The sequence below is a fragment of the Propithecus coquereli genome, unplaced genomic scaffold (genome assembly GCF_000956105.1).
Source record: "Propithecus coquereli isolate 6110/MARCELLA unplaced genomic scaffold, Pcoq_1.0 Scaffold459, whole genome shotgun sequence".
NCBI lineage: Eukaryota > Metazoa > Chordata > Mammalia > Primates > Indriidae > Propithecus > Propithecus coquereli.
The window spans coordinates 89004-97462 of NW_012150385.1; the positions used below are offsets into that span (position 1 = coordinate 89004).

Consider the following 8459-nt stretch of genomic DNA (forward strand, 5'->3'; position numbering starts at 1 on the left):
TTGTGTCAAACTGAGGCAAACCTTCAGCAGCTCCCTGCAGGGAGGCCTTCACCCCTGACCCCCCTTCCCTGGGCTTCTGAGCACCTGCTGTTCCTCCTGGAGCCCCTCCTCCCGACAGAAGCCTGGATCCAAGTCTATGAGGCTCCCTCCCCGCCAGCCCAGGGTCACACCCAGACTCAGACCTCCCCAGCTCAGGCCTCTGTGTGTCGCTTCTCTTGCCTCACTCCAAAGACTTTTATTAATAAAGTCAGGGCTCTGCCTGCAAGGTACAGGTGGGGTGGAAGTGTTAGGGAAATTTCCATGGATACTAGGGGAATTTCTGTGCTGATTCTGCTTAAAACTGCAAAGCAGCTAAGTAGACACTGACATCTGTCAGCCTTGCAAGCTAAAACCGCAGAACAGTTGAACAAAGCTACAAGCCTGTCATGCTTAAAATGTTTGTTATAAGTCTATCATGATTCTAATGTTTATTATAAGCCTATCATAATTCTACTACTTATAAGAATTATTGTTTATTGAATAACTTTTAAATCTTTTTGCTAATTGGTTAATCATTTATACTTGTGTGCGATTTGTTAAGAGTAACCCCCCCAAAAAAGTATAAAACCTGACAAAAACCCAGAAGAGGTGCTCAGAATTTGGAGACTTATCTCCTCTGGGCCCGCTGGCGTTAAGAGATTAAACGTTGACTCTCCAATTCTCTGCGTGTCGCTCGGTTATTCCCCTGGGACCGGTCACTGACACTTGCCGTAACAGAAGCACATGGTCTGCCCCTCCCTGCCCGGCCTTCCCAGGCTGGCTTTGCTCCTGCAGCACGTGGGGGGCCAGCTTGGGGGCTGTTTGTTGGATTCCCCTTTCTCATTTCGCCTTCAGTGTTCATAGCGGTGGCCACAAGAGACCTTGGTCCCTGCAGCTCTGAGGGTGGAAGGTATTTGCAAACCTGCCGCAGCGGGACCAGCCCTGAGGGTTGCACCGTGTCTGCCCTGAAACAGCCAATGGAAGGACACTGTGGGCTGGGGCCTGTGTGCGTCTTAGGACTGTTGCCTCCTGCTCAGGGCTGGGAAACATCCACTGTTCTGAGGAATTATGCTGACTCCCAGGTGGTCTTTGTGAACTAAAGTGTACTTCTTGGTAAAAGAAGGGCCCACAGCATGTCAGTCCCATTTGTGTCTTAACTTTTCTATCCTTAACATGAAGCTTGAAGTGAGAACTTGCTTTAAAGCAAAGTCCAGTGAAAGGGCCGGTGAGTGTAACTGCAAAACCTCCTGCGGCACGATCTCCCAGCATAGGGCACCACCTCCCAGCGTAGGGCACGACCTCCCAGTGTAGGGCATGATCTCCCAGTGAAGGGCATGACCTCCCAGTGCAGGGCATGACCTCCCAGCGTAGGGCATGACCTCCTAGCGTAGGGCATGATCTCCTAGTGCAGGGCATGACCTCCCAGTGTAGGGCACGACCTCCCAGTGTAGGGCACGACCTCCCAGTGCAGGTCATGACCTCCCAGTGCAGGGCATGACTTCCCAGCGTAGGGCACAACCTCCCAGCGTAGGGCATGATCTCCTAGTGCAGGGCATGACCTTCCAGTGTAGGGCACGACCTCCCAGTGCAGGTCATGACCTCACAGTGTAGGGCATGACTCCTAAAATGGACCAGAGCACGCACTGCCTTCACTCTAGGATTTTTCCCATCTTTAGTTCTGGTTGGTGTTTCCCCTAATCAGTTACACAGGCACACAGACATTTTTAGTCTTTCTTTTCATGTAGGGGCCTAAATAATTTGGAGGAAAGCAGTGGACATAAATCACCATTTATTAGTCTCTAGGGAATTTGATGAGGGAAAGTCAGTCCCTGGAGTCTGACCAACTCTGCAAACATTGGTGGGATTTACTGCCTGGCCAGCTCCACTGAGGGCTGGTCCTCTCTTCCCTGCCTCATGTCCTTCAGGGGGACCAGCCCAGCGTCCATGGGCAGCAGCCTGGACACCCTGCTCCATGGACCCCTTCACCAGGAGCCGCTGAAGCTGAGCTCCCAGGCTCCAGCCCCTCACTGCTCTTGTCCCTGCTCTGAGACTCAGATATGCCCGAAGTGGCCGTTCAGTCCCCTGATGGACTTATCAGCTCTCAGGCACCGATTTGCTATCTAGAACCAGCAGGACAAGGAGTCCTTCATAAAAGGGCTGCTAAAACCCTTTTTTTTTTTTTTTCTTTTGAGGTAGGATCTTGCTGTGTTACCCCGCCTGGATGGCGAGCAGTGACAGGATCACAGCTCACTGTAACCTCAATCTCTTGGGCTCAAGTGATCCTCCTACCTCAGCCTTCCAAAGCACTGGAGTTACGGGATGAGCCACCATGCTGGGCCGAAAACCCTCCTCATGTGCACATCCCCAAGATAGGAAAAAAATCAAGAAGGAGCCAATGCTACTCTTTTTTTTTTTTTAATTTCAGGATAGGTAGAAACAGAGCATGTGCACCACGTACCAGTGAATTTGAGAAGCAGTAGGGAGAAAGGAACAGGTAGAGCCACTTGGCTATTCAACAAAGGCCTCCTGAAGCTTTCTCTATTTGCCTCCTGGTGCTGGTGCACAGAGGAGACCTGCACCAGGGCTGGGCCTCCATCCCAGGCTAGGGAACACTATAGGGAGGTGTGAGGTGTGGGAAGAGGGGGGTGGGTGCAGCCCAGCCTGGCACAGACCCCTAGGTTTTCTGACAGCTGGATTTCAACATGGTCATTGAATCCTCCCAGGGAATGCTGTAGATCTGGAAAGAGCAGAGCTTTTCCTGTGAAAAAGAAGAGAGAGGGATAATCAGTGTAGGTTACAGTTCAAAGGGAAGATGCCCAGCCCTGGGATGTCAGGGTGGGAGCTTGGGGGTGAAAACACTCAGCTCCCACCCACTCCCACCGAGTCGCGGGACACCCAGCCTGACTGTGCAGTGACTGCTCTATGGCCCTCCCAGGGCTCCAAGGGTACCAGCCGGCACTGTGTCCCCCACCCGGCCCATAGGACTTCACTGTCCTGCCGCAGCACAGTCCTGCAAGGAGCAGCCTGTGCAAGGCCACAGGAGCCCAGAGAGTACAGGCGGGGAGGCAGCTCACTGCCCCCAAGCTCCCTCCACCTCCAGCCCCTGGGCCAGCACTGAGAGGGCCCAGACGGAAGACCCCAGGGGAGGGGAACTTCCCTGAAAAAGCTGGGGCGTGGGAGTGGGTGACAAGGGGAGTGTGGCTCTCCCCAGAGCAGAGACCTCACAAGAAGCAGCCGGGTCCTTGGAGCAGCTAATGTTGGGTGAGTGGGGGCAGCCTCGGAGGGCTTGGGCCACTTACAGGCCTCTAATTCCCTCTAATCTGCTCAGCGTGGCTGTGGCCGTGGGCAGGTGGCCGAGGCTGGCACCAAACCAAACCCTTCTCCCTCCCCAGCACCCACCTTTGTAGCTGATTCCTCCAGCACAGCAGGCAACGCCCCAGAACAGGCAGGGTTGTGCTCTCAGTACCCCCATTCCCAAGCTGAAGCCCTCTTAGCAATTTGAATTAGCCATGGGCACATGCCCCTCCCACTCCTCCCCATATGCACACAGGAATGCATCTATGTAAACTCACATGCACCCCTCACCCATGGGCATCTGTGCATGAACCCCCACTCTTCCCCATACACACTTCCATGCACGTCCCCCCACACACCCCAACATGTGCACATGGACATGCATGCATTTCCCCATACTCCCTGTACTTGCAAACACTCATGCACACATGCACCTCCGTGTGTACACACACCCTCCTGAACGTGTGCGGGATCACAGGAACACACACATCCCCCTCTGCAGTGCATTACTGGTCCCCACCCACATTAGCACATACCCTCTTCAGATGCGGCTGCTCCTGGAAGGGGACAGTTGTCCAAGCTGGGCTGGGATTTGGTACATGTGGTCCGACTGATCTCCATGTACAAGGAGTAGACCGACCCAGCCACGGCCTACACACGTGCAAGAGCAGGTTCACCTACAGCACTGCTGTAAATTTCACACACACACAGGGAATTCACTGCTGCTGAGTTACCGCGTGTGCCCAGGGGCTTCACGCCTGCATTCGTGAGCTGCCACACAACTCCACCGGGGTGTCACATGCAGCAGGAAAGTTGGAAGCCAGGGACTAACCCTTCGCTGCATTCAGGAATGGCGGGCACAGGTCTGGGCAGCCAGGCTGTGTGGGGTTCATAACCAGTCCCTGCACCAGGAGCACAGGTGTCGTCTCAGCACTAGTGAAGCCTCCATGCCCGAGCAAGGATTCACCCCATCCTGCTAACTGTGGCCCAGAGGCAGGGAGCGCCTATCCATTCTAGGAGGGCCGTCTTCCGACAAGTCAGGCTCAGCTGACTTCCAGCCACAGCTCACAGCCCAACAGAATCCCACTGTCTCTGTTTTCCCAGATTTATATATTCTCTCATTTGTCAGTTGGAAATGAGATGCTTCACATACACGGAGGTTTTAGGTAAATAAGAGACTACTCTCAAGTGCCTCCGTTTTAAGTGTGATTTTGGTGGCAGTATTTCTCAAGTGTGTCATACACCTGCATGTCTTACATTTTAATTATGGAATAGAACTGACCCCTCTCTCTGCACAGGGCCTCCCCCAGAAACGCCTTGTCAGAACTGTGGAGCAGCACGAGATGGGAGGCTCTGGGATCAGGGCTCTAGACCTTGCCTTGTGGATCCGTGATTCCTCCAGTATCAGTCTGCCCATCTGTCAAATGGGCTCCCAAGACCAATGAGCTACAGGGTCTTGTGCTTCACTCCAAGTTAGAGCCACCCTGGACAGGCGCAGGCCAGCAGAGACTGCAGCACCAGGGTGTCCACCTCATGTTCACGGGAGAGGACAGCGGCTGAGGGTGCAGGAGGAGAAGCGGGGCTGCCTGGACTCACTGAATTTTTGAGAGTAGGTGGGAGGAGCTCTACACGCTGGCGTGCCCTGCCAGCCTGTGCTGCTCTGTCGCTCTGGGCAGCTGTGCAATGGGCGCAGGTCAAGCTCAACCCCAGCAGCCCTCCCCGATGCCCCCTCCCGACCCCTTCTCCATGCTGACTGCCCTCCTCCTCTGCCAGAGTCTAGCTGTGCTGCGACTGGCAGAGGCAGGGTTCAGGCGTGGTCTTCTGCACCCCAGCAGGTACTCAGCTGCCCATGGCTGTGGATGGTGGTCTGCGGGGCTCAGGGTGAAGGACGCTCGCCCTAGGGGCTGCTCCCAAGGACGTGACTTTTGGAGGGAACCATGGCCCTTCAGGACCAGGAGGCCAGGCTCCCTGAGTGGCACCTGCTGAGGCACTCGGGGAGGAGGACATGCCTCCTCTGTGCGCACATTATGACCTGAATCTAACCTCGAAGGGGCAGCAGGTTCAGCAACCATCTCTATACAAGTGGCTGGACGCCAGGAAAATGCCAAGGACAGGAACAGACTGGCTGCCGAAACATGAGGGCGGCTGAAGGTTAGAGGAGGCTGAGGAGACAGGGGAGGGGCTGCAATGAGTGTCTGGGCATGTCCTCGGGTATAAAGGCCATCCGTGGGACAGGCCAGGAAATCTGAATAAGTGTGAGCCTGAGATAACTGAATGCGCCTGTGCTGATTTGCTGGTAATGCTTCCTGTAGGGGCAAACCCGGCCAGGACTCAGGACTCTGTGTGGAGGGGGCGGCACGCACCTGCTTGCGGACGCTCACAACCTGCAGCACTCGGCTGTAGTAGGCGTCGTCGTCCTCATTGTTCTCCTCATTGTATTTGCCGATGGCAAAGCCCAGTGCCTGCTGCACCCCTTCATCATTGACATCTGCTTCCTCGATGCCGCCCAGCCGTTTGGAGCTCTTGGCCACGGTCTTGGCCAGGGTCACGGCCAGGATGGCTGGCAGGAGCAGTGGGACACGCAGGGGCCTGGCCATGGCCTGCTCAGATGCACAGCGAGGAGCTGGGGCTGCAGAGGGGCTGATGGGTGTGATCCCGAGGCCTCAGGCCCCTTTCTGCAGGCTGCAGTGCTTTTACCTTGTGAGGGCCTCCCCACCCCACCTGCCACCTGGCTCGCTCCTCCTCTTCCTCCTCCATCTCCCGTCCTCCCTGCTCCTGCCTTCACTCCTACCACTCCCCCAGCCCTGCCCCTCCTCCCCAGTGCTCCCAAGCTAGTGTGACCCTGGTCTCCAAGAGATGACAGTGAAAGCAACATGACCTCCTCACTGTTTCCCCAGAAAAGGGTAAAAGAGAAATTTTGGCCTCCTAGAGTTGTCCAAGGTCAGGGTCATCTCTGAGCACTTGGTCAAGGTGTGGGAGTCCTCACAGCAGGGCGTGACTTCAAAGGATCCCGGAAAACCTAGTCCACATCCTGTTCTGAACTTATTTACCAAACATAAGGAAATTAACCTCTGGGTTCTCCTCTCACCCCTCAATATCACTCAGTAAACAAACCTTCTACTAGTTTCTCCCAGGGCCAGGGCATCCAGGTCATGGAGACTGAGCCACAGACTTGACACTGCCAAGCTGCTGTGCAGTAGAGATGTGACACGCAGCCAGGAGCAATTTCAAATTCTCTAGTAGACACATTCAAAAAGTAAAAGTAAACAGATGACAGCAATTTTGATAATATTTTTGTTTAACCTAAGATATCCAAAATGTTATTTCAAATTCCAGGGACAATTGTTAATAAGATAATTTACTATAAACATTCGAGCGCAGGTGTCTTTTTTATAGAATGTCTTTTGATCTTTTGGGTAGATGCCCAGTAATGGAATTGCTGGATCAAATGGTAGTTCTACTTGTATCTCTTTGAGGTGTCTCCATATTGCTTTCCACAGAGGTTGCACTAGTTTGCAGTCCCACCAGTAGTGTATGAGTGTTCATATCTCTCCACATCCATGCCAACATTTATTGTTTTGGGACTTTTTGATAAAGGCCATTCTCACTGGAGATAAGTGATATCTCATTGTGGTTTTGATTTGCATTTCCCTGATGATTAGAGACATTGAGAATGTTTAGAGCAGCAGAATTCACAATTGCAAAGATGTGGAAACAACCCAAGTGCCCATCAATACATGAGTGGATTAATAAAATGTGGTATATGCATACCATGGAATTCTATTCAGCCACAAAGAACAATGGCGATATAGCACCTCTTGTATTATCCTGGATAGAGCTGGAGCCCATTCTACTAAGTGAAGTATCCCAAGAATGGAAAAATAAGCATCACACATACTCACCATCAAATTGTTTTTAACTGATCAACATTTAAGTGCATATATAGTAGTAACATTCATCGGGTGTTGGGCAGGTGGGAGCGGGGAGGAGGGGATGGGTATATACACACACAATGGGTGCCATGCTCACTGTCTGGGGGATGGACACGCTTGAAGCTCTGACTCGGGTGGGGCAAGGGCAATGTACCTAACCTAAACATTTGTACCCCCATAATATGCTGAAATAAAAAAGAAAAAAAAATTCTAGACTTCTTTAATTCTCTATCATAGCATGTATGATAGACATGTCCTTCATTTTTCTCTACCCACTAGTCAATCAAATAAATATGGATGGAGCCTCCTTAATCAAACTTCAAAAAAAAAAGGATAATTTACATTCTTTTGGGTGTTGGGTGTCTGCACTATGTCTTTGGAATTTCATGTATATCTTTTACACGTGGAGCATGTGTCAATTTGGACTGGCCCCATTTCGAGCACCCCATGGCCACATGTGACTGGTGGCTGTGGTATTGCACAGCCCAACTATAGAGTGTGGGGTCAGGGGCAATGGGGGACAGTGATTAATAATTAAAATCAGGGAGTTATAGATGCTCCATTGGAAGTGAAATAGAAGGGGAAGAGAGAGATGGACGACTGGACACTGGTCAGGGAAGTCTCTGTGAGACCTGGAAGGACAAGAGTTCTGCCTGGACCAGGAATCAGAGCCCCAGGCAGAGAGTACAGCCAGTGCAAAGGCCCTGAGGTGGGGCTAGGCGTGCCTCTTCTGGAAGGGGGGTGGTGTGTCCTGGAATCTCACAATACACTGTGGGTGAGGGCTGGGCTGGAAAGGTGCAGGGAGACCCCCAGCAGGCAGTAGGGGACAGTGAAGGGATCCCACAGCCCAGGGATGAGCATATGGGCCGCTCTCACTTCTCCCCTCTGGGAGGCAGGCTGCCAGCCCTGGTCCTTTGCGCACTGCTTGGGAAACTCACCTGTATTTTAAAAAATCACCTTTCATTAGGTATAATTCACATACAGTAAAATGTCTCATGTTATGTATCCAGACTGAGGAACGCATACACCAGTGTTACCACTGTCAAGATCTAGAACATGCACATTGCCCCAGACAGTGTCCTGCCCCTGCATTCGACCCTCATGCCTACCCTGGCCCTGGAAACCCACTCACCCAGCCCAGCAAACTTGTTTTTTTGCCTGTTCCTGGATTTCCATGAGTGGAATCATGCAATATGAGTGCAGGTGGGTCTGGCC

The 8459-nt window shown here is 52.6% G+C and overlaps 1 pseudogene; it reads right to left on the reverse strand.

The window, feature by feature from the left end:
• Positions 1-2692: 2692 nt before the first annotated feature.
• LOC105818883 lies at positions 2693-5909 on the reverse strand (annotated as a pseudogene).
• Between the last annotated feature and the right edge of the window lie 2550 nt (positions 5910-8459).